The sequence below is a fragment of the Ranitomeya imitator genome, chromosome 8 (assembly GCF_032444005.1).
Source record: "Ranitomeya imitator isolate aRanImi1 chromosome 8, aRanImi1.pri, whole genome shotgun sequence".
Lineage (NCBI taxonomy): Eukaryota > Metazoa > Chordata > Amphibia > Anura > Dendrobatidae > Ranitomeya > Ranitomeya imitator.
The window spans coordinates 78,907,491-78,934,861 of record NC_091289.1 but is presented as its reverse complement, the minus strand read 5'-3'; the positions used below and the strand labels follow the sequence as shown (position 1 = coordinate 78,934,861).

Here is a 27,371-nt window from a genome sequence, read left to right as displayed (position 1 = left end):
CAGATATATCTCGCCCAGGTGTTTGTCCTATGTGAATTAGGCCACTCAGTATCTTCAGGGTGCTAATGGGTTAATGATTGCAGGAATAAAAGATGACCAGCTGGGTGTTTCCAGTGTCTGCCTGGGGCACACAGATTGCCTGCCTGTGTGAGACAAACGTGAGTGAAGAGCTCTGCTCAAGAATTGTGTGATGTTAGCTGGGTGGGAGAAGCCCCCCCAGTTGTTGAGATAGCAACGTATTTGTTTAGTTAGTGCCGGACAGGCTAGGATTTATTTTTATGTTTTGTTTTTTGTGTTGCTTTCACGTTAATACATCTGACCTGAGGTCAGCCTGCTCAGAAACCTGCTGTACGCCTCAGATTCAATGCACAAACCACGTGTCCTTCGACCAAAGGCGATCCCAGAGTGTTTTGTCACATTGTGATGGAGAACGCGGGCATACCGTGGCACAGGCGACAGCATGGAAGACGTGGTGAAAGCCTTAGTACAGTCCACTGCCGTACAGCAGCAGGCCACTGCCGCACAGCACGAAGCTAATCGCTTGATGGCCGCACAGCTGAAGGAGTTACTGGACATGACGGTTGCAGACCGCCAACTTCTCCAACAGGTGGCGCAGCGCCTGCTGAGCATGCCTGACGCTGACCCGGAAGCAGAGTCCAGAAGGATCCATGTGAGTCGATACTGGCAAAAGCTGACTGCAGAAGATGACGTCGAGGCATACCTGACAACGTTTGAGCAGACGGCATTGAGAGAGAAGTGGCCGAAGGCACGATGGGCCGATTTGATTGCCCCGTTTCTCTCCGGCGAGGCCCAAAAAGCTTACCATGATTTGGACCCGGAGGTCGCTCAGGACTTTGAGAAGCTGAAAGCTGAGATCCTGGCCCGGCTGGGTGTGACGACGGCTGTCCGTGCACAGAGGGTACATCAGTGGACATACCAGCAAGATAAACCGGCACGGTCTCAGATGTTCGATCTGATCTACTTGACAAAGAAATGGCTGCAACCCGAGGTACTGACAATACCCGAAATAATCCAGCGGGTTGTCCTGGACAAGTACCTGAGAGTACTACCCCCAGCGCTGAAAAGGTGGGTAAGCCAAGGAAATCCCACGACAGCGGATCAACTTGTGGAGTTGGTCGAGCGTTATTCCGTGGCAGAAGGACTTCCCGACGACACCGCCAACCCCCGGTCTGTGCCTCCTCCTCGTGGAACCGGTAAGACTGTTCCAGGGACAACGGGTGAAGGAAAATCGCTTAAAACTGTGGGGGAGGAGTCCGGGACTGCTCGCACTCCGAGACCAAGAGTATTGGACGGTGGTCTCAGTAGGGGACCTGTTAGGTGTTTCCGCTGCCATGAGAAGGGTCATGTTTCTGCGAACTGTCCTGTTACCGCTGAACCCATGCAGTGCGACGTTATAGACTCTAGAAAACGCATGTCTTTGGTTACACAGCTAGTGAGTGTGAATGCGGGTCAAAATGATACAGTGAAACACCTGTGTGAATTATCTGTTGATGGGAAAAATGTTGTGGCATTACTAGACTCTGGAAGTGTGGTGACTCTGGTGAAAGCTAGTCTGGTGGCACTTCCGTCTGGTCCGTCTGACAAGTTTTCTGTGACGTGTGTGCATGGTGACACCCGCTCGTACTTAACAGCGGTCATATGGATTTCTACTCCCTATGGGTCAGTGCAGCACAAAGTGGGACTCGTCCCCGCATTGTTACAGGATGTAATCCTGGGCAGGGATTTTCCCTATTTCTGGCAGTTGTGGGAGAATCAGTTGCTCCTTCACGGTAGCTGTACCCGTGAATCTTCTCCCATGCCATCTGGAGGTCCCGAGTCCCTAGAGGAGACCCCACAGGAAGATGTTGCTGGGGAGGTTGGTGAATCTAACCTTCAGTACCTTCTCTGTCATGGCGGGGGAAACAGAGAAAACTGAGGAACCTCAGCGAGAGGCGGAGGCAGACAGCCATCCGGCACCCTGCCTGCCAGATTTGGGAGTCCAGGTGGATGACTTCCACAGCGAGCAAATGAAAGATCCTACCCTAACTCCGGCTAGGAAAAATGTAAAAATGATAGATGGGGTACCCGTAGAACCTGACACTAGGCTAGCGTACCCGTATATGGTTCTTGAAAATGATTTGCTCTACCAGGTAGAAAAAAAAGGGGAAGACACAGTGCAACGGTTAGTGGTACCCAAACCTTATCGGCGGAAGGTACTGGATTTGGCCCACGGACATATAATGGGGGGGCATCTGGGGGTACAGAAAACCACAGAAAGGATATTGCATTGTTTTGTGTGGCCTGGAATACATTGTGATGTGCGTAACTATTGTGAGTCCTGTCCAGAGTGCCAAATCGCGGCCCCTAAATCTCAGTTCCGTAGCCCTTTGGTACCCCTTCCTATCATCGGGGTCCCTTTTGAGAGAATTGGGATGGATTTGGTTGGGCCCCTTCCCCGATCCGCACGTGGGCACCAACATATCCTCGTCATCATGGACTATGCCACTCGTTACCCGGAAGCCGTCCCTTTGCGTAACACAGCTACCAAGACGATCGCCAAGGAATTGGTACAAGTGTTTAGTCGGGTGGGAATTCCAAAACAGATACTCACCGACCAGGGGACTCCCTTTATGTCGAGGGTAATGAAGGAGCTCTGCAGGCTCTTACAAATAGACCCGTTGCGTACGTCTGTCTATCACCCTCAAACAGATGGCCTGGTTGAGCGCTTCAACAAAACCTTAAAACAGATGCTCCGGAAGGCGATAGACAAAGATGGGAAGAACTGGGATTACTTGTTACCCTATTTGCTGTTTGCCATTAGGGAAGTTCCCCAGTCTTCCACAGGGTTTTCGCCTTTCGAACTGTTGTACGCCCGTCGTCCCCGGGGACTGCTGGACGTCGCAAAAGAAGCCTGGGAAGGTCAAGTCACTCCCTTTAAAACGGTGATCGACCATGTAACACAAATGCAGGATCGTATTGCCGCTGTCATGCCCATTGTTAGGGACCATATGTTACAGGCCCAGGGAGCCCAGAGGCAAAGTTATGATAGAGGCGCTAAGGTCCGTACATTTGCACCCGGCGATAGGGTGTTGGTCCTAATCCCTACGGTGGATAGTAAATTCCTGGCGAAATGGCAGGGCCCATTTGAGGTCCGAGAAAGAGTTGGTGAAGTGAACTATAAAGTGTACCAGCCGGGTAAGAGAAAACCGGAACAGATTTATCATGTGAATCTGATAAAATCCTGGAAAGACCGCTCTGCCCTAACGGCGGATCTGCCCCGTCCGGTTTGTTCACCTACTGTACCAGAGGTGCAGGTTGCTGAGACTCTCTCAGAACGACAAAAATCTGAGGTTAAGCAATTTTTGTTACAGAACCGACAGTTTTTCTCCGAAAAACCTGGCCGGACTAAGTTGGTGAAACATGAGATTGTCACAGAGCCTGGCCTCACTGTTCATGTGAAGCCCTACCGGATTCCGGAAGCCCGCCGTGAAGCCGTCTCCCGGGAAGTGATGGCAATGTTGGACTTAGGAGTCATTGAGGAGTCACACAGCGCCTGGTCCAGTCCAATTGTGTTGATACCTAAACCGGATGGCTCCATCCGGTTTTGTAATGACTTTAGGAAACTGAATGCAGTTTCTAAATTTGATGCGTACCCTATGCCCCGGGTCGATGAGTTGATCGACCGGCTTGGTAAAGCCCGATACATTACGACCCTGGATTTAACAAAGAGGTACTGGCAGATTCCTCTGGCCGAGGCGGCCAGAGAGAAGACGGCATTTGCTACACCGGAAGGTCTGTTCCAGTATGTCTATATGCCGTTTGGACTTCACGGAGCTCCCGCAACGTTCCAGAGATTGATGGATCGAGTCTTGAGGCCTCACAGACAGTACGCTTCTGCCTACCTGGATGACATCGTAATTTACAGCATGGACTGGGAAACTCATCTCCAGAAGGTACAAGCGGTGATTGATGACCTGCGAGATGCAGGTTTAACGGCAAACCCCAAGAAATGCCACATCGGGCTTGAAGAAGCCCGATACTTGGGCTACGTGATTGGCCGAGGAGTGGTTAAACCCCAGATCGACAAAATACAGGCAATTCAGGGCTGGCCACAACCAGTGAACAAGAAACAAGTGCAGGCTTTCCTGGGGATTGCCGGCTATTATCGCCGGTTCATACCCAATTTTGCAGCCATGGCTACTCCCTTGACGGATCTTTGCACTTTGATTTGGTATTATAATTTTATGGGATAATATACCTTTATATTTATATATTTATAATACTATTATCCATATTGCTATATTATTCGCTTTTGTGCAATATTTATTAGTGCTGCCATGTGTCATGAGTGTAGGGGTAAATTATTTATTCTGCATATTTTGAGGTGTCCTATTATACCATTATAATGTGTTCATCATTTATCAGCTTTATTTTTTGTATATTATTTTTTATTTTAAAATAATAATAAAAACAATTTTATACGGTGTCTTTTGTTGCACTTTTTATTTGGGATGATTTATGTCCATTAGTGCATGACATATACCTTGCATACAAGTGGTTATTTATTGGATTAACTATGTGCACATGGTGCGGATTTGGCTGCGAATCCGCAGCGGATTAGCCGCTGCAGATTCGTAGCAGTTTTCCATCACGTTTACAGTACCATGTAAACCTATGGAAAACCAAATCCGCTGAGCCCATGGTGCGGAAAATACTGCGCGGAAAAGCTGCGTTGTATTTTCCGCAGCATGTCAAAAAAAAAAAAGGGGGTATGGTTTTTTTTTTTTTTTACCAGGATCTGGATGGGACCTGTCGCATCTATTGGTAATTGACTTTTATCCTGTGTTATTTGGCACACTATTTTGTATATACAGTAGGTATGTGGCGACATTACCGGCATTAATGATGCAGTTTACATTACTTAATTGAATTGCCACATCATTTAAACAGTTAAATGGACATGATGGCGGCATTCTGGCTATATATTTTATAATACGTATTTTCATTTGGTATGTCCAGTAGTGTCCTGGTCCTTGACCTCGGGTCACTTGGTGTATCCACGGATTTGTCACATGATTTTAATATATGGTAACGCTTTTGTATTACCATAAGTAAAGTTGAACTTTTTCAATAAAATTTAATATGAGAATATTTACTTTTTGGCTATTTTTGGACTCACAGTTCTCCTGAGTTATATGATTGTTATTTGAGTCGCCATTTATATTTTTCTTGGACACCTATAACTGATGTTTATTTTGTATACATGATTCAAATCTGCAGATTTGATCGGCCGTAGCCCCTCTTCCCCCCCCCCCTTTCTCTGCCCATGACGTGGCCATGGCCCTAGATGAATGGGCTCTAAGGTTAACCGGGGAACTCTGCCCTTTAGCTTTATAAGCTAAACGGATTGTGGATTTAATATACCGTGCAATAGTCACTTTAGACGCTTTTTTCCCTTTATTCGGACCCCTGAACTGAACGAACAAGTTGTTACCGTATATACTCGAGTATAAGCCGAGATTTTCAGCCCAAATTTTTGGGCTGAAAGTGCCCCTCTCGGCTTATACTCGAGTCAAGGTGGGTGGCAGGGTCGGCGGGTGAGGGGGTGAGGGCGCTGAGGTATACTTACCTGCTTCCAGCGATCCTGACGCTCCTCCTGCCCGTCCCACGGTCTTCGGTGCTGCAGTTCTTCCACTGTTCAGCGGTCACGTGGGACCGCTCATTAGAGAAATGAATAAGCGGCTCCACCTCCCATAGGGGTGGAGCCGCCTATTCATTTCTCTAATCAGCGGTGCCGGTGACCGCTGATAGAGGAAGAGGCTGCGGCACCGAAGACCAGCTGTGCGGGAGAAGGAGCTGGACGCCGGGAGCAGGTAAGTATCGCATATTTACCTGTCCCCGTTCCACACGCCGGGCGCCGCTCCATCTTCCCGGCGTCTATCCGCTCTGACTGTGCAGGTCAGAGGGCGCGATGACGCATCAGTCAGTGCGGAGAGACGCCGGGACCGGACGCTGGGAGCTGCAAGCAAGAGAGGTGAGTGTGGCATTTTTTTATTTTTACTGCAGCAGCAGCAATGGCACAGATATATGTGGAGCATCTATGGGGAAATATGAACGGTGCAGAGCACTATATGGCAGAGCTATGGGGCAATATGAACGGTGCAGAGCACTATGTGGCACAGCTATGGGGAAATATGAACGGTGCAGAGCACTATATGGCAGAGCTATGGGGCAATATGAACGGTGCAGAGCACTATGTGGCACAGCTATGGGGAAATATGAACGGTGCAGAGCACTATATGGCACAGCTATGGGGAAATATGAACGGTGCAGAGCACTATATGGCAGAGCTATGGGGAAATATGAACGGTGCAGAGCACTATATGGCAGAGCTATGGGGAAATATGAACAGTGCAGAGCACTATATGGCACAGCTATGGGGCAAGAATGATCTTTTTTTATTTTTGAAATTCACCGGTAAATGCTGCATTTCCACCCTAGGCTTATACTCGAGTCAATAAGTTTTCCCAGTTTTTTGTGGCAAAATTAGGGGGGTCGGCTTATACTCGGGTCGGCTTATACTCGAGTATATACGGTATTTGTCTCCAGGGCCAACATAAATCAAGGTACTTGAGTACCGTCTCTCTCACGTCTAGATTATGGTAAAAAAATTTCTTTTTGGTTTTTAGGGAACTGGCAAAATGACGGTAAGACAATCTCCTGATTCATATTAGTATCTGAGACGACTTTTGGGAGAAAAGCCGGATCGAGTCTTAGCACTAGTTTATCCTCAAAGATTTGTAAATACGGGTTCTGCACTGATAGAGCCTGTAGTTCGCCCAACCTTTTTGCCGACGTGATTGCTACTAAAAATGCGGTTTTAAGGGAGAGTTTGTTAATCTCTATGCCCCCTGTTATATCCCACGGCTGTTCACATAGAAAATTCAGGACCAGATTAAGATCACACGGCGGGACCGATCTCCTAATTAACGGTTTTAGCCTCTGGACTGCTCTAGAGAACCGACTAATCCAGGGGTGGGTAGATAGAGGAAAATTGAAAAACACATTCAGTGCCGCTATTTGGACCCTCAATGTACTAAGTCTAAGGCCTTTTTGGAATCCTGACTGCCGGAAGTCAAGGATCTTTGGGATATTTGGATGGTCAGTATCAACTGTCATCTCCCCGCAAAACCCACAAAATCGTTTTCATATTTTTGTGTAGATAGCTGTTGTCACTGGTTTTCTGCTGGCTTGGAGGGTAGAGATTGTTGGCATATGCAACAGATTGGGACTTATTATAAGTGAAAGGAGGACTTTATACTAACCAGACAGCAGATGGCGATAGTGTGTAAAGTAATATACTTGCTGTAATGTGGGGAGGGAAGCTCTCAGTGGTTGGTTGTTTTCTTACTTTCGGTTTTGCTTTTCTTCATGAATGTGTTGTCTTCAGTGCACGGACTGTGTGACACTGAATTGTATCTCATGTTCATCCAGTATGAAGTAAATACTGTTTACTCAAGATATCTTGCTGATTGAAGCTTTCCTAAGTACAGCGGTGACTGCAAGAAGACGCACTCTGCAACAGGTTATGGGCCCAGGCAGCCCAGATAACCCCAGATAACCCCAGACATCCCAGACACTACAGGTCTGCACTACAAGCTCAGGCAGAAGGATCCTGGTTTATAGCCCAGATAATGGAGCACACAGATAAGCTCTGTAAACAGAAGGAACCAAATCCAGATACAGAGTGACAGAGGAATTCAGCATCCCAGGAGCTGGATATAATTGCAGAGAATTCACAGGACATACAGGAGAATATCTTCAGTACAACTCTCTAAACAAGTAAGACTATATAAAGATGATGAGTAACACAGAACTGAAATTTACAGTAGCTAAATTGAATAGTGAAAATTATCAGTTATGGAAATTCAAAGTAGAGATGTTGTTATCTAAGGATGATCTATGGGAAGTAATTGTTACAGCAAGACCAGATGAAGATAATCAGACATGGGATAAGAAGGATATAAAAGCGAGAGCCACCATTAGCTTATTAGTGAATGATGCTCAATTAATACATATAAGAAATGAAGAAACAGCTAAGGGAATGTGGGAAGCATTAAGAAAACTGTATGAAAGACCTAGCTTGAATCACAAGTTATTTTTATTAAGAAAGCTGTACAGTATGAGATTGAGTGCAAATGACGATATGCAGAAGCACATATTCTTAATGATGGAAGTGATATCACAGCTAAGATCTATTGGTGAAGATATTAAAGAAAGTCATGTAGCATATATTGTTGTGCAGTTTACCAGATTCGTATACAGCCTTGATAAATGCCCTTGAGACGAGACCAGAAACTGACATTACATTAGATTTTGTGAAAACAAGACTAATAGATGAATATCAGAGAAGAAAAGAACAAAGAAATGATTCTTCTACTGAAAAGGACAGTCAAAACGCTCTTAAAGCTACAGAATTAAAAAAAACCTATAATAAAGAGACAAGAGAATGCTTCAGATGTAAGAAAAAAGGTCATTTAAAGAAAGACTGTACCATATGGAAAGCAGAACAACAAAAATTACAACATAAAAAGCATACAGAGAAAGTAAAAAACACAATTTCCGATTCATGTGAGAATAATTGGAATGGCACATTTAAAGTAACAGACAAGAAATCATCACTTGGTTGGTTTATTGATTCAGGAGCAACGAGTCATATGACAAGTGACAAGATTTTCTTTACTGATCTTGATTTAGATAAGAAAGAAGCCATTTATCTCGCAGATGGAAGCAAAATAACCGCAGAAGGTATCGGACAAGGTATGCTAAATTGTTCAAACAAGTTCGGGCAAGATTCAAAGATACTTGTACAAGATGTGTTGTATGTTCCAAAATTGGAAGGCGGATTATTATCTGTGAAACGTTTAACAGCAAAAGGACTTACAGTCAAATTCAAAGACAATGAGTGTGCAATTATTGCAGGAAACAAGGTGATAACCAAAGTCAAGGCAGATGAACAATTACCGTATATACTCGAGTATAAGCCGAGATTTTCAGCCCAAAATTTTAGGCTGAAAGTGCCCCTCTCGGCTTATACTCGAGTCAAGGTGGGTGGCAGGGTCGGCGGGTGAGGGGGTGAGGGCGCTGAGGTATACTTACCTAGTCCCAGCGATCCTCGCGCTGTCCCTGCCGTCCCACGGTCTTCTGTGCTGCAGCTTCTTCCCCTCTTCAGCAGTCACGTGGGACCGCTCATTACAGAAATGAATAAGCGGCTCCACCTCCCATAGGGGTGGAGCCGCGTATTCATTTCTCTAATCAGCGGTGCCGGTGACCGCTGATTAGAGAAAGAAGCTGCGGCACCGAAGACCAGGCAGAGGGACAGCGCGAGGATCGCCAGGACTAGGTAAGTATAGCATATTCACCTGTCCTCGTTCCAGCCGCCGAGCGTCGCTCCATCTTCCCGGCCGGCGCCTCCATCTTCCCGGCGTCTGCGCTCTGACTGTTCAGGCAGAGGGCGCGATGACGCATATAGTGTGCGCGGCGCCCTCTGCCTGATCAGTCAGTGCAGAGACGCCGGGAAGATGGAGGCGCCGGAACGAGACGCCGGGAGCTGCAATCAAGGGAGGTGAGTATGTGTTTTTTTTTTTTTATTGTAGCAGCAGCGGCAGAGATTTATGTGGAGCATCTATGGGGCACAATGAACGGTGCAGAGCACCGTATACGGCACATCTATGGGGCACAGTGAACGGTGCAGGGCACCGTATATGGCACATCTGTGGGGCACAGTGAACGGTGCAGAGCACCGTATATGGCACCTCTATGGGGCACAGAACGGTGCGGAGCACCGTATATGGCACATCTATGGGGCACAGTGAACGGTGCAGAGCACCGTATATGGCACATCTATGGGGCACAGTGAACGGTGCAGAGCACCGTATATGGCACATCTATGGGGCACAGTGAACGGTGCAGGGCACCGTATATGGCACATCTATGGGGCACAGTGAACGGTGCAGAGCACCGTATATGGCACATCTATGGGGCACAGTGAACGGTGCAGGGCACCGTATATGGCACATCTATGGGGCACAGTGAACGGTGCAGAGCACCGTATATGGCACATCTATGGGGCACAGTGAACGGTGCAGAGCACCGTATATGGCACATCTATGGGGCACAGTGAACGGTGCAGAGCACCGTATATGGAACATCTATGGGGCACAGTGAACGGTGCAGAGCACCGTATATGGCACATCTATGGGGCACAATGAACGGTGCAGAGCACCGTATATGGCACAGCTATGGGGAAATATGAACGGTGCAGAGCACTATACGGGGCACAGCTATGGGGAAATAATGATCTATTTTTATTTTTGAAATTCACCGGTAAATGCTGCATTTCCACCCTAGGCTTATACTCGAGTCAATAAGTTTTCCCAGTTTTTTGTGGCAAAATTAGGGGGGTCAGCTTATACTCGGGTCGGCTTATACTCGAGTATATACGGTATATCATTTTGACACACCAAAGGAACAGATGAAGGTATGTACACATGATCACAAAAACTGTATTCACATGTGGCATAGACGTCTAGGACATAGACACCCTGACAGTATAAGGGAACTACAGAGAAAAGAATTGACAAAAGATTTAAAGATATCAGATTGCTCAATTACCATAAGATGTGATTGTTGTATAAAATCCAAAGCCACAAGGATATCTATTCCAAAAGAAAGTGAGATGAAAAGCGAAAGACCACTTGATTTGGTGCATACTGACGTATGTGGACCCATGAAAGTGACTACATCAGGAGGCAATAGATACATGTTGACTTTTATAGATGATTACTCAAGATACACAGTCACATACTTAATTAAAAACAAAAGTGAAGTTTTTGATAAACTTGTAGACTATGTAACAAGATCAAGTAACAAATTTCAAAGGAAGCCAATTGTCATCAGAAGTGATAATGGAGGTGAATTTACAGGTCACAGAATAGAAGACTACTTAAGACAAAATGGGATAGAACACCAGAAAACGGTTCCATACACACCTGAACAAAATGGAGTAGCAGAAAGGAAAAACAGAACTCTAACAGAGATAAGATGTATGCTGACTGATTCCAAACTACCAGAGAAATATTGGGGTGAGGCAGCAATGACAGCTACATATCTACAGAACAGACTTTTTTCCAGAAAACTGACGAAAACTCCATATGAACTGTGGCAAGGTATGAAACCAAGTGTCAATCATTTAAAAGTTTTTGGATGTAAAGTTTTCATATTCATTCCAACAGAAAAACGTTCCAAACTTCAAAACAGATCCATGGAAGGAATATTTGGATATAGTGAAAATTGCAAAGGATACAGAATCCTAGATCCCAAAACAGACAGAGTTACGGTGAGTAACAGTGTGACATTCATTGAAGATTTGAATGAAGATATTATGATTTCAGTTGAAACAAAAAATGAGAAAACCAATAATGACACAACTGAAGAAATATCTGATGAGAAAGAAGTAGAAGTTAATGAAGAACAAAATACTGAAAGTGAAGAATCACAACTACAAACAGACACAGAACCAAGACGTTCAATGAGAGAGAACAAAGGAAAACCACCAAAACGTCTCTCATACAAGACAAGCACAAGAAAAATCTATGAGCCTACTTCTTGGGAAGAAATATCTAAACTGCCTGTAGGAGAAGACTATGATGAAACATTTGCTCCAGTTGTCAAACATACTACAATAAGAACTTTACTTACAGTTGCAGCAATGAAACAGATGCAACTGAGACATCTGGATGTAAAGACAGCTTTTCTGAATGGAGATTTAACAGAAGACATTTATATGGAACAACCTCCAGGATTCAAAGATGAAAGAAATCCAAACAAAGTTTGTAAACTACAGAAAAGCATATATGGTTTAAAGCAAGCAGCTAAAGCGTGGAATGACAAAATCACGGAAGTACTTACAAATGAAAAATTTCATAGAAGCAAAGCTGATCCATGCTTATACACAAAAAGGCTGATTGATAGATGGATTTACATACTCATATATGTACACGACATTTTGATTTGTTTTGAACAAGAAAGGGATAATGAAAACATTCTAAAAATCCTGAAGCAACATTTCGAAATCAAAGACTTGGGAAATGTAAAACAATATCTAGGAATACAAGTAGAAAGAGAAGAAGATGGAAGTTTCCTACTGAATCCAAATCATATGATTCAAGACATAACAGAAAAATTTGGATTAAAAGATGCAAAAACAGTAAAGTCTCCAATGGAAACTAATTATCTCAAAGAGATGAACAGTGAACAAAATATGCTACCAAATAATGAAGAATACAGAACAGCAATAGGAAAACTACTGTATCTAGCAACCGTTACAAGACCAGACATCGCAGCAGCAGTAGGAATCCTTAGTAGAAAGGTATCAAAACCAAATAAAGCTGATTGGAATGCCGTGAAGAGAGTAATACGTTATTTGAAAGGAACTAGCAATGTTAAGCTGAAATTACCCACAAGCGATGATTGCATTTTAACAGGATATGTTGATGCAGATTGGGCTGGAGATCCAACTGACAGAAGATCTACCAGTGGACATATTTTTTTCCTCTCAGGTGGACCAATAAGTTGGACAAGTAAGAAACAGTCAATTGTGACACTATCTTCAACAGAAGCAGAATATGTTGCAGCAGCACATGCGAGTCAAGAAGTACTGTGGTTAAGACAATTGTTGACAGAATTAGGACAACCACAGTTGGCACCAACAAAACCGAAAGAGGACAATCAAGGATGTCTTGTTCTTGCTCAGATGGAAAGAGTCAATCCAAGAACCAAACATATTGATATGAAATATCATTTCTTGAGAGATCATCAGGAACAAGGAGTCTTGAAGTTAGAGTACTGTCCTACTGAAGAAATGACAGCAGACATTTTCACGAAGGCGTTGAATGCTGACAAACATCAGAGACTAATAAAAAAGTTGGGTTTGATTGAATAAGTCCTTACTGTTGAGAAAGGGTGTTGGCATATGCAACAGATTGGGACTTATTATAAGTGAAAGGAGGACTTTATACTAACCAGACAGCAGATGGCGATAGTGTGTAAAGTAATATACTTGCTGTAATGTGGGGAGGGAAGCTCTCAGTGGTTGGTTGTTTTCTTACTTTCGGTTTTGCTTTTCTTCATGAATGTGTTGTCTTCAGTGCACGGACTGTGTGACACTGAATTGTATCTCATGTTCATCCAGTATGAAGTAAATACTGTTTACTCAAGATATCTTGCTGATTGAAGCTTTCCTAAGTACAGCGGTGACTGCAAGAAGACGCACTCTGCAACAGAGATGACGTCATCTGAAAGACCTTTTGCCTTCAAGACCTTCCATTCAGGATCCAGGCCGCCAATTGAAGAGCACCTGGATTCTGGTGTAGAACTGGACCCTGTAGAAGAAGATCCTCTCTTTCTGGTAACAGGAGGGGTTCCTCTACTGATAGCCTTCTTAACAAAGGAAACCAACTTCGTTTCGGCCAGTGAGGAGCTATGAGAATGACATTGGCCTTGTCATCGCAGATTTTCCTGAGTGTTCTTGGAATCATTGCCAGAGGAGGAAACGCATATAGAAGACCATTGTTCCAGGGTTGTGAGAAGGCATCGATCGCAGCTGGGCTTTCTCAGGGATTTAGGAAGTAAAAGGTTCTGACCTTTGCATTTTGCTTGGCAGCAAACAGATCCACAACTGGGTTCCCCCAATGGTGGCAAAGACTTTTGAAGACCTCGTTGTTCAGTTCCCACTCTGTAGGGGATACTTTTTTCCTGCTGAGGAAATCCGCCAACTGGTTCTTGGACCCTTCCAAATGCACCGCCGAGATTGACAGTACCGACTTTTCTGCCCATTTGAAGATCTGTTCCGCCAGACCTTGCAATGCCATATGTCTTGGGCCCCCTTGATGCCGAAGGAAGGCTACAGTTGTCGTATTGTCTGAAAGGACCTTTACATGTTTGTTTCTCAGTAGGTGTTGCGCAGCCGTTAAGACCTTCCAAACTGCATGTAGTTCCCTGTAGTTCGATGATTTCTTGCTGTCCTTCCTTTTTCAACGACATTGGAAATATCTTCCTTGAACATTACCTCCCCAACCTTGCTGACTTGCATCTGTCGTGACTGAAACACTCGGGGTTTGAAGCCATGGTACCCCTAGCTGAGGGTTCCTGGAGAGAGTCCACCATTTCAGGGATCTTTTGATCTGGAAAGAGAGTTTCAGCCTCTGATTTAGTGAGTTCTGTTTTCTGTTCCAGCTCATCAGAACTCCCTGCTGAAGCTGCCGAGAATGAAACTGGCTCCAGCTCACACAAGGGATGCAGGCCGTCATTAATCCAAGATTTTCATCCTGTCTCTTGATAGAATTCTGGCCTTGGGAAAAGTGATGGACTCTTTCTATTATGCCCTTTAGCTTGTCTTCTGGTAGGTAGAACATTCTTGTCTCCGAATCTAGCATGACTCCTAAAAATTTTAATCTGGACTTTGGTATCAGATCCGATTTTTTCCAATTTATGATCCATCCTAGACTCTCTAGTGTGGAAATGAGGGATTGACAGTTGATCCTGAGCTGGCCTACGGAGTCTGCCGCTATTAAAAAAGTCATCTAAATAAGGAATTACCATTACCATATTTTTCTGACCATAAGACGCACTTTATTTCCTCCACATTTGGGAGGAAAGTGTGGGTGCATCTTATGGTACGGATGTAGCATGTGGGCAGGGGGGCAGCAGCGAGTGGGATCGCAATGATATCCCACTTCAGGAGGCAGAAAAATGTCCCCACTGCCTGGAATCAGCTGCTGGAGAAACCATGTGGTCCCGATGATTAAGTGCAGTGAATATTCATTAGCTACTCCCAGCCCACCTATCAGCTGAGTGGTGAGCAGCAAATGAATACTGCACTTAAGCAGGGACACACATGGCTTCCCCAGCGCTGATTCCTGCAGCAGCTGGGGAGATCCGTGTGTCCGGGGGAGAGGAGGCAGCAGCAGCAGGGTCCGGGGGAGAGGAGATCGCTGGTACCTTCCTGGGCTGGAGCTGAGTGCTGTGAAGGAGGACTTGTGATGATGTCAGAAGTGGGCGGGCTGGAGCATCACATGGCAGCACAGAGCCCTCCCTCTTCTTGACATCATCACAGGTCCTTCAGACTCCAACACTAGAATCTGCTGGCTTCCATTACCTGTGCTGTGGAAAGGCAACAAGAGGGAGGGCTCTGTGTGCATTCATGGGATGCTTTTTCCTCACCACAGTGTGGCTGGCTGCCACAATTAAGAGGTTAGTCTTTCCAAAACACAATAAAGCACTCTGCCACTCCTTTAGTGAACTATAACTCCCAGCATGTCATAGGATCTGCAGGACATGCTGGGAGTTATAGTTCTCCCATTGGATTTTAAAGCAGCACTCCAGTGTTATTTTGCAGTGCTGGAGTGGTGCTTTCAATATAAGCCCTGTGCACCCATTCTTATACTCACCCTCCAGCATCTTCATATAGTACTGTACAGACACCACACTGGTCCCGCAGCTTCCAACATAATAACATACTATTATATAATAACACCACATATAATAGTATGTTATTAAATATTTTACTATATTTGCTTCAAATATTTTTTTCCCTATTTTCCACCTCTAAAACCTGGGTGCGCCTTATAGTCCGGTGCGTCTTATAGTCCGAAAAATACTCAGATAGGCGACCACCTCTACCATAAGTTTTATAAAATCTCTGGGAGCAGATGCCAGGCCGAATGGGAGACAGCTAAATTGAAAATAGTAGATTTTTCCTTCCATATTTAACCGCAAACCGCAGAAATTTTTGGTGATTTAGATGAATGGGTACATGGTAATATGCACTCTTTAGATCTAGAGTGCACATTACCATACCCCTTCCTAACAGAGGGATGGTTGACCGATTGACTCCATTTTGAATCTCTTGTATAACACCCAATTGTTTAGGTGTTTTAGATTTATTATTGTTCTCGATTCTCCAGATGGTTTTGTTATTGAGAAGAGATTCGAGTAATGACCTCTGTACTCTTTCTGAGGTGGTACTGGAACAATTGCCGCCATTTCTAGGAGGTCCTGTATATCTGACCACATGGGGACGACGATTTTAGATGGGAGCTGGAAACGAGGAATCTTTCGGGAGGGAGAGATATAAACTCTATTTTGCATCCCTGGGACACAACCTGTAAGGCCTAATGACTTGTCGTTATTTCCTGCCATCCTTCTAGGAATTCGGCTAGAAGACCCCCCACTCTGATTGCGTCATTTTCTCCAGTACCTAGAACCCAAACCCGAGTAGCTCGAGTCTTTGGTTTTAAGCCTGCTGTCCCCTCCTTTTTGATAACTCCATCTACCCTGTTTCCCTTTACCCCTGTAATCTGGTTTTTGATTATAGCGGGGTCTACGAAAGGGCAGGAATTTTGTAGGCTTTTCTTCAGGGAACCCTTTCTTTACAGCTGAGGCTTTCTCTAAGATATCATCGAGGACCGGTCCGAAGACCCTGCCCCTGGAAAAGGGTATCGAACACAGCTTATTCTTAGAATGCATATCTCCTGACCAGCTTTTGAGCCAGATAGCTCTTCGGGCTGCATTAGATAGGGATTGACCCCTAGCTGCGAACCTAACTGATCCTGCGGATGCATCTGCCAAAAAGGTGGTTGCCAATTTTAACAGAGGCAGGGATTTCAGAATAGTTTCCCTAGGAGTCTTGGCTGTTAATTGATCCTGAAGTTCATCTAACCACAGGTGCATGGAGCAAGCAACCGATGTCGCTGCTATATTTGCTCCTCTCGAGTTTCCTGTCCCATAATGGATAAGAAGGAAGTCCTCCAGTGTGCTGTCAGTTGGTGACCTGGAAAAGTACTTTTTCATTTTTACGGATCAATTTGTGAAGCACCTGGAGGTTCAAAGTGCTCACTATACATCTAGATAAGCTCCTTGGAGGGTCTAGTTTCCAAAATGGGGAGCTCAAATGTTTAGGCACACAGGGACTCTCCAAACGCGACATGGTGTCCGCTAAAGATTGGAGCCAATTTTGCATTCAAAAAGTCAAATAGCGCTCCTTCCCTTCCGAGCCCTGTCGATGCACCCAAACAGTGGTTCCCCCCCCATATATGGGGTATCGGCGTACTCAGGACAAATTGTGCAATAACTTTTGGGGTCCAGTTTTCCTTTTACCCTTGGGAAAATAAAAAAAAATTGTTGTTAAAAGATCATGTTTGTGACTAAAGTTAAACGTTCATGTTTTCCTTCTATGTTGCTTCTGCTGCTGTGAAGCACCTGAAGGGTTAATAAACTTCTTGAATGTGGTTTTGAGCACTTTGAGGGGTGCAGTTTTTAGAATGGTGTCACTTTTGGGTATTTTCAGCCATATAGACCCCTCAAACTGACTTCAAATGTGAGGAGGTCCCTAAAAAAATGGTTTTGTAAATTTTGTTGTAAAAATGAAAAATCGCTGGTCAAATTTTAACCCTTATAACTTCCTAGCAAACTAAAATTTTGTTTCCAAAATTGCGCTGATGTAAAGTAGACATGTTGGTAATGTTATTTATTAACTATTTTGTGTCACCTAACTCTCTGGTTTAACAGAATAAAAATTCAAAATTTGAAAATTGCGAAATGGTCAAAATTTTAGCCAAATTTCCATTTGTTTTCACAAATAAACACAAAAATTATCGACCTAAATATACCACTAACATGAAGCCCAATATGTCACGAAAAAACATTCTCAGAACCGCTAGGATCCGTTGAAGTCTTCCTGAGTTATTACCTCATAAAGGGACAGTGGTCAGAATTGCAAAAAATGGCCAGGTCATTAAGGTCAAAATAGGCTGGATCATGAAGGGGTTAAAGAGCAGTACCATGTGACCGCTGAACACCGGAAGAGCTGCAGGTGCCAGAAAACATCTGAGAAGCAGGGACCCGCAGAGACCCATCAGGTGGGGGTGAATACGATGTGACAGCCGCTTTCTCTCCATCGCCGGCCCCCTGTGACAAAGACTTGAGTATAAGCCGAGAGGGGCACTTTCAGCCTAAAAAAAAGGAGATGAAAAACTCTGCTTATACGGTATATATATAAAAAAGATTTTTCTGTACTTTCATGACTATGACAATTGTACATTCAAACTGAAGGCATCAAAACTATGAATTAACAGATGCATGTGGAATTATATACTTAAAGTGTGAAACAACTGAAAAGATGTCTTATATTCTAGGTTCTTCAAAGTACCCACCTTTTGCTTTCATGACTGGTTTGCACACACTTGGCATTCTCTTGATGAGCTTCAAGAGGTAGTCAACGGAAATGGTTTTCACTTCACAGGTGTGCCCTGTCAGGCTTAATAAGTGGGATTTCTTGCCTTATAAATGGGGTTGGGACCATCAGTTGTGTTGAGCAGAAGTTTGGTGGATACAAAGCTGATAGTCCTACTGAATAGACTATTAGCATTTGTATTATGACAAGAAAAAAGCAGCTAAGTAAAGAAAAACGAGTGCCCATCATTACTTTAAGAAATGAAGGTCAGTCAATCCGAAAAATTGGGAAAACTTTGAAAGTGTCCCCAAGTGCAGTGGCAAAAACCATCAAGCGCTACAAAGAAACTGGCTCACATGAGGACAGCTCCTGGAAAGGAAGACCAAGAGTCACCTCTGCTTCTGAGGATAAGTTTATCCGAGTCACCAGCTTCAGAAATCGCAGGTTAACAGCAGCTCAGATTAGAGACCAGGTCAATGCCACACAGAGTTCTAGCAGCAGACATCTCTACAACAACTGTAAAGAGGAGACTTTGTGCAGCAGGCCTTCATGGTAAAATAGCTGCTAGAAAATCACTGCTAAGGACAGGCAACAAAAAGAAGAGACTTGTTTGGCGTAAAGAACTCAAGGAATGGACATAAGACCAGTGGAAATATGTGCTTTGGTCTTAGGAGTCCAAATTTGACATCTTTAGTTCCAACTACAGTGTCTTTGTGCGACGCAGAAAAGGTGAACGGATGGACTCTACATGCCTGGTTCCCAACGTGAAGCATGGAGGAGGTGTAATGGTGTGTGGGGAGTGCTTTGCTGGTGACACTGTTGGGGATTCATTCAAAATTGAAGGCATACTGAACCAGCATGGCTACCACAGCATCTTGCAGCGGCATGCTATTCCATCCGATTTGCGTTTAGTTGGACCATCATTTATTTTTCAACAGGACAATGACCCCAAACACACCTCCAGGCTGCATAAGGCCTATTTGACCAAGAAGGAGAGTGATGGGGTGGCTAAGCCAGATGACCTGGCCTCCACAGTCACCAGACCTGAACCCAATTGAGATGGTTTGGGGTGAGCTGTACAGCAGAGTGAAGGCAAAAGGGCCAACAAGTGCTAAGCATCTCTGGGAACTCCTTCAAGATTGTTGGAAGACCATTTCTGGTGACTACCCCTTGAAGAGAATACCAAGAGTTTGCAAAGCATTCATCAAAGCAAAAGGTGGCTACTTTGAAGAACCTAGACTATAAGACATAATTTCAGTTGTTTCACACTTTTTTGTTAAGAATATAATTCCACATGTGCTAATTCATAGTTTTGATGCCTTCAGTGTGAATTTACAATTTTCAGTCATGAAAATACAGAAAAATCTTCAAATGAGAAGGTGTGTCCAAACTTTTGATCTGTACTGTATATACATACATATACAGTACATATATATCTATAATAAAACGCTGGAAGTGTCACTCTGTCCCACCACTTTATATACTGCGCAAGCGCCTGCGCAGACGCTCCCAGCGAAACATTATAGCCACAGTGTCCGTCTTAAAGAAAAACTGGCGCCAGAAAGCGCCGACTGCGCTGGTAACGATGTCAGTGTCACGATCTCACCTACTGATGAAGTCCACCACCACAGTGTCCCCACGCCCCCCGATTCCGCCGAATGTCCCACTGCTCCCGGAATCGGCGCTTTCCGGCGCCATTTTGTTGAAGAGACACTACGGCAATTGGCACCTGCTTAGTCCCGCTTTCCGGGGCCATTTTGTTTTAGACACACTGCGGCACTCTGCGCCCAGCGACGATAGGTAAGTATGTCTTTTTTTTTTATCGCAGCAGCATACGGCGCAGGCAGAAAGCGCAGACGCCGAGGTGCCGCGTCACAATCCCGCCCCCTCATGGCATCGCGGCAATTGGCACATGCGCAGCTTCTTGAAGAGACACTGCGGCACTCGGCACCCAGCGACGATATGCATGTCTTTTTTTTATTTATCGCAGCAGCATACAGTGCATATAACACTATGGAGCATCTTATGGGGGCCATCAGCTTTTATGGAGCAGCATACAGGCCATATACTATGGAGCATCTTAAGGGGGCCACCAACCTTTATAGAGCAGCATACAGGGCATATGGATGGAAGCAGCACATTACAGAATAAGGGCGCAGGATGGGAGCACATGACAGAACGGGGGCTGTTATGATAAGGTAATTCAGTACCACAATGGACATAGAGGTCAGAGCACATACAGTGACCTGACAATAACCCAAAAACATAGAACGAGCTCTGAGACGTGGGAACTCTGCTGACCGCAATCCCTAATCCTCTCCAACCACACTAGAGGCAGCCGTGGATTGCGCCTAACGCTCCCTATGCAACTCGGCACAGCCTGAGAAACTAGCTAGCCTGAAGATAGAAAATAAGCCTACCTTGCCTCAGAGAAATACCCCAAAGGAAAAGGCAGCCCCCACATATAATGACTGTGAGTAAAGATGAAAAGACAAACGTAGAGATGAAATAGATTTAGCAAAGTGAGGCCCGACTTTCTGAACAGAGCGAGGATAGGAAAGGTAACTTTGCGGTCAACACAAAACCCTACAAAAAAACACGCAAAGGGGGCAAAAAGACCCTCCGTACCGAACTAACGGCACGGAGGTACACCCTCTGCGTCCTAGAGCTTCCAGCAAGCAAGAAAAAACAAATAGACAAGCTGGACAGAAAAAACAGCAAACAAAACAGCAAAGCAGAACTTAGCTATGCAGAGCAGCAGGCCACAGGAACGATCCAGGAGGAAACAGGTCCAATACTAGAACATTGACTGGAGGCCAGGATCAAAGCACTAGGTGGAGTTAAATAGAGCAGCACCTAACGACTTCACCACATCACCTGAAGAAGGAAACTCAGAAGCCGCAGTACCACTCTCCTCCACCAACGGAAGCTCACAGAGAGAATCAGCCGAAGTACCACTTGTGACCACAGGAGGGAGCTCTGCCACAGAATTCACAACAGGGGGCGCAGGATGGGAGGAGCACATGCCAGAACGGGGGCGCAGGATGGGAGGAGCACATGCCAGAACGGGGGCGGAGCACATGCCAGAACGGGGGCGCAGGATGGGAGGAGCACATGACAAAACGGGGGCACAGGATAGGAGGGGCACGTGACAGAACGGGGGCACAGGATGGGAGTAGCACATGCCAGAACGGGGGCGCAGGATGGGAGTAGCACATGCCAGAACGGGGGCGCAGGATGGGAGGAGCACATGACAGAACGGGGGCGCAGGATAGGAGGGGCACGTGACAGAACGGGGGCGCAGGATGGGAGTAGCACGAGACAGAATGACAACATGCAGACGCACAAAACAGGATAAGAGCACAGCATAGGGGCTGCACATGACAGGAAATGGGTGCAGTACGTATGTACGTACAGTACGTATGTACGTACAGTACGTATGTACGTACAGTACGTATGTACGTACAGTACGTATGTACGTACAGTACGTATGTACGTACAGTACGTATGTACGTACAGTACGTATGTACGTACAGTACGTATGTACGTACAGTACGTATGTACGTACAGTACGTATGTACGTACAGTACGTATGTACGTACAGTACGTATGTACGTACAGTACGTATGTACGTACAGTACGTATGTACGTACAGTACGTATGTACGTACAGTACGTATGTACGTACAGTACGTATGTACGTACAGTACGTATGTACGTACAGTACGTATGTACGTACAGTACGTATGTACGTACAGTACGTACGTACGTACAGTACGTACGTACGTACAGTACGTACGTACGTACAGTACGTACGTACGTACAGTACGTACGTACGTACCGTACGTACGTACAGTACGTACGTACGTACAGTACGTACGTACAGTACGTACGTACGTACAGTACGTACGTACGTACAGTACGTACGTACGTACAGTACGTACGTACAGTACGTACGTACGTACAGTACGTACGTACGTACAGTACGTACGTACGTACAGTACGTACGTACGTACAGTACGTACGTACGTACAGTACGTACGTACGTACAGTATGTATGTACGTACGTACAGTATGTATGTACGTACGTACAGTATGTATGTACGTACGTACAGTATGTATGTACGTACGTACAGTATGTATGTACGTACAGTATGTATGTACGTACAGTATGTATGTACGTACAGTATGTATGTATGTACGTACAGTATGTATGTATGTACGTACAGTATGTATGTATGTACGTACAGTATGTATGTATGTACGTACAGTATGTATGTATGTACGTACAGTATGTATGTATGTACGTACAGTATGTATGTATGTACGTACAGTATGTATGTATGTACGTACAGTATGTATGTACGTACAGTATGTATGTATGTACGTACAGTATGTATGTATGTACGTACAGTATGTATGTATGTACGTACAGTATGTATGTATGTACGTACAGTATGTATGTATGTATGTACTATATGTATATATATATATATATATATATATATATATATATATATACATATATATATACATATATATATACATATATATATTTATTAGGGGTTGTACTCGCTCAGGTGCGGCGGATGACATCAGGAGACACGTTCCATTAAAGGTTCACAGGTTTATTGCTCCATAAACCACATAGCAACAGGAACAACAGGTAAACAGTCTTACATCAGACAGTTGAATCCTCAATGTCCATAGTGGAGCTCCGCTCTCTCAGGTCTGTGGGCGCACAGACTGTGCTATGTCCAGCACGTAGGCTCTCCAGCCTAAATATGGTCTCTGTGTGCTGTTCAGGACGTCTGTCCCCACGTGGAGCCGTCCAACACACAGGCCACTCTGCAGTGTCCAGCCAGGACACATGGAAGTGTGTCCACCCTGACAGACTTCCAAACACTCACACACTCTCTCCATGTGCTACACACACCTCCTTTACATAGGTGTAACCACACCCAGGTACCTGTCACATGGCCAGTCAGGTGAGTGTGACATCACCACAGGTCCTTCAACACAAAACCATCTTAGGTGTTCAAACACGCCTCTTTGGGTGGGTTTGTAGGTGACTGAACCCACCCATCTTTCCAATCACTTGGAAGCCTTCCCAATGTAAACAAATCCCTCAGCAGTAGAGCTGCTTGAGCAAAACATACCCAGGCTTCCATCACAGGGCCACCCACCTCTGCGATACATACCGTCCATTAATCACATGACCAGTCGCTACGCCACAATATATCTATAATATAACGCTGGGAGCGTCACTCTGTCCGAAGCCTTTATAGACTGCGCAAGCGCCGGCGCAGTCTGGACCCCACAGAGTGACGCAGCCCAGGAGATCACGGTATGCGTAAGCACTGAACGCACACCGCAATCTCCAATGGAGAAGCAGAGACGTGCCAGGAGGGTGAGTATGCTATAGTCACCTTCCCCGTTCCAGTGCTGCGTGCCGCTCCGTCTTCCGGGTCCTCTGCCTGTGACGTTCAGTTCAGAGGGCGCGATGACGCGCTTAATGCGCGCCGCCCTCTGACTGAACAGTCACAGCCAGAGGACCCGGAAGACGGAGCGGCACGCAGCGCTGGATCAGGGCCAGGTGACTATGGTAAGTGTCGAGGGCCTGAGCTAGCGGCGACTCCGGCACCTGACCCCCACAGCGTCCCCGCCTGCCCAGGCCCCCCAGCACTCAGCGCCCAGCGACGATAGGGGAGTATGTTATTTTTTTTTTATATACCGTATTTTCCGCTTTGTAAGACGCACTTTATTTCCCCCAAATTTGGGGGGGAAATGTGGGTGCGTCTAACAAAGCGGATATACCGCTTACCATTACAGGCTGGGAGGAGGGGGTGTCCGCCGCCGCTACCGCCTGCCGCCGCTGTCGTCCGCCGCCACTGCCGGGGTTGTCCGCTGCTGCCCCGGGTGATGCTGAAGGCTCCGGTGCTGCGGGGGGCTCTGGCGACATATTGTGAAAGACCAGAGCCCCCCGGCAGTTCTTCCATGCGTTCCAGTATGACTAATTCCGGGAAAATGGCCGCCGGAATCTCGGGAGATGAGATTTCAGCGCTGAGATCTCATCTCTCGAGATTCCGGCGGCCATTTTCCCGGAGTTAGTTCCAGTATGACTGACTCCGGGAAAATGGCCGCCGGAATCTCGGGAGATGAGATTTCAGCGCTGAGATCTCATCTCTCGAGATTCCGGCGGCCATTTTCCCGGAATTAGTCATACTGGAACGCATGGAAGAACTGCCGGGGGGCTCTGGTCTTTCACAAAATGTCGCCAGAGCCCCCCGCAGCACCGGAGACAGCCCTACAGCACAGGAGCCCCCTGCAGACCCCTCATCCCAGCCTGCAGCAAAGGAGCCCCCTGCAGACCCCTCATCCCAGCCTGCAGCAAAGGAGCCCCCTGCAGACCCCTCATCCCAGGCTGCAGCACAGGAGCCCCCCTGCAGCACAGGAGCCCCCTGCAGACCCCCTCATCCCAGCCTGCAGCAATGCTCCACTCCTGCCTCCGGCAACGAGCCTGGGACCCTGATCCACCACAACCACAACCCCTGGTAAGTAATAAGACGCATGGATTATAAGACGCCCCACCAATTTATTAAAAAATAGTTTTTTCCTATTTTTCTCCTCAAAATTTGGGGTGCGTCTTATAATCCGGAGCGTCTTACAAAGGCGAAAAATACGGTATATATATCGCAGCAGCATATGGGGCATATAATACTATGGAGCATCTTATGGGGGCCATCAACATTTATGGAGCAGTATACGGGGCATATACTATGGAGCATCTTATGGGGGCCATAAACCTTTATGGAGCAGCATACGGGGCATATACTATGGAGCATCTTATGGGGCCATCAACCATAATGGAGCAGCATACGGGGCATATACTATGGAGCATCTTATGGGGGCGATCAACCATAATGGAGCAGCATACGGGGCATATACTATGGAGCATCTTATGGGGGCCATCAACCAATAATGGAGCAGCATATGAGGCATATACTATGGAGCATCTTATGGGGGCCTTCAACCTTTATGGAGCAGCGTATGGGGCATATGGATGGGAGCAGCAAATTACAGAACGGTGGCGCAGGATGGGAGCAGCACATGACAGGATGGGGGCGCAGGATGGGAGCAGCAAATGACAGGATGGGGGCGCAAGATGGTAGCAGCACATGACAAGATTAGGGCGCAGGATGGAGGCAACACATATATATACACACACACTGTGTTCCAAATTATTATGCAAATTGGATTTAAGTGTCAAAGATTTAATTGTTTTGTTTTTCAAATAAACTCGTGGATGGTATTGTGTCTCAGGGCTCAATGGATCACTGAAATCAATCTTAAACACATGTGATAATTAGTTTTCCTGGTGATTCAAATTAAAGGAAAACTACTTAAAAATGATGTTCCACATTATTAAGCAGGCCACAGTTTTCAAGTAACATGGAAAAGAAAAAGGATCTCTGCTCCCTAAAAGCATCAAATAGTGCAATGCCTTGGTCAAGGGATGAAAACATTAGATATTTCCCTAAAGCTTAAGCGTTATCATTGTACTGTTAAGAGATTTGTGGCTGAATCTGAGCACAGACGTGTTCGTGCTAATAAAGGCATAATGAGGAAGGTTTCTGCCAGACAAATTCATGGGATTAAGAGAGCAGCTGCCAAAATACCATTACAAAGCAGCAAACAGTTATTTGAAGCTGCTGGTGCCTCTGGAGTCCCTCGAACCTCAAGGTGTAGGATTCTTCAAAGGCTTGCTGTGGTGCATAAACCTAATATTCAGCCACCCTTAAACAGTGTTCACAAGTAGAAATGGTTAAAGTGGGCCCAGACATACATGAACACTAATTTTCAAATAGTCTTGTTTACTGATGAGTGTCAATCAACCCTGGATGGTCGAGATGGATGGAGTAGTGGATGGTTGGTGGATTGCTACCATTTCCCAACAAGGCTGCGACGTCACAAGGAGGCGGAGGAGTCACATTTTGGGCCAGATTCACGGGGAAACAGCTGGTAGGACGCTTTAAGGTTCCTGAAGGTGTGAAAATGACCTCTGCAAAGTATTTAGAGTTTCTGACTGACAACTTTCTTCCATGGTCTAAAAAGCAGAAACGTGCCTTCAGGAGCAAAATCATCTTCATGCACGACAATGCATCATCTCATGCTGCAAAGAACACCTCTGAGTTACTGGCTGCTATGGGCATAAAAGGAGATAAACTCATGGTGTGGCCACCATCTTCACCTGACCTCAACCGTACAGAGAACCTTTGGAGTATCATCAAGCAAAAGGTCTATGAGGGTGGGAGGCAGTTCACATCAAAACAGTAGTTCTGGAAGGCTATTCTGACTTCATGCAAAGAAATACAAGCAGAAACTCTCCAAAAACTCACAAGTTCAATGGTTGCAAGAATTGTGAAGGTGACGTAAAAGAAGGGGTCCTATGTTAACATGTAAGTTGGCCTGTTAGGAGGTTTTGGAGTTAAATAGCTGTGTTGTTCAGTGAATGTGACCTCCTAATGCTGCAAATTCCACAAATGATCATTTTCAGTTCTTTAAAACTGATCAAATGTATAGAAATTCTACTGTGCCTAATAATTTGGAACAGTGCATTTTGAGTATATTTATTTTGGAGATTATACTGTTATCATTGGGAGGTTTCTTCAATAAAACTCGGAGTATAATCTAACGGGTGATGACTTATTAGACTGACTCATTTGCACTGACCATTTAGGAAAATTTGAGAAAAATATCATTTGCATAATAATTTGGAACACAGTGTAATATATATATATATATATATATATATATATATATATATATATATATATATATATATATATATTTTCACACACATACATATATACACTAGCTGAAGAGCCCGGCGTTGCCTGGGCATACTAAATATCTGTGGTTAGTTATAGTACCTCACTTCTGTTATTTTCCCATCACACCTCTCATTTTCCCAATCACATCTTTCATTTTCCCCCTCACATCTCTCATTTTCTCCCTCACTCCTCTCATTCCCCCCTAACACTTGTCATTTCGACCTCACATCTGTCATTTTCCGATCA

At 45.3% G+C, this 27,371-nt stretch overlaps 1 protein-coding gene across 3 annotated transcripts in view; it reads right to left on the bottom strand.

Moving 5' to 3' along the window:
- LOC138647833 (transcription factor 20-like) overlaps positions 1-27,371 on the bottom strand; it is a 434,556-nt gene that overhangs the window by 378,416 nt on the left and 28,769 nt on the right. Inside the window, exon 2 of one of the 3 annotated variants that reach the window (XM_069737114.1) lies at positions 17,901-18,071. The exons of the other annotated variants lie outside the window; for them this stretch is intronic. The gene's annotated coding sequence lies outside the window, so the exon portion shown is untranslated. The remainder of the gene's footprint in view (positions 1-17,900; positions 18,072-27,371) is intronic. 3 annotated transcript variants of the gene reach the window in all.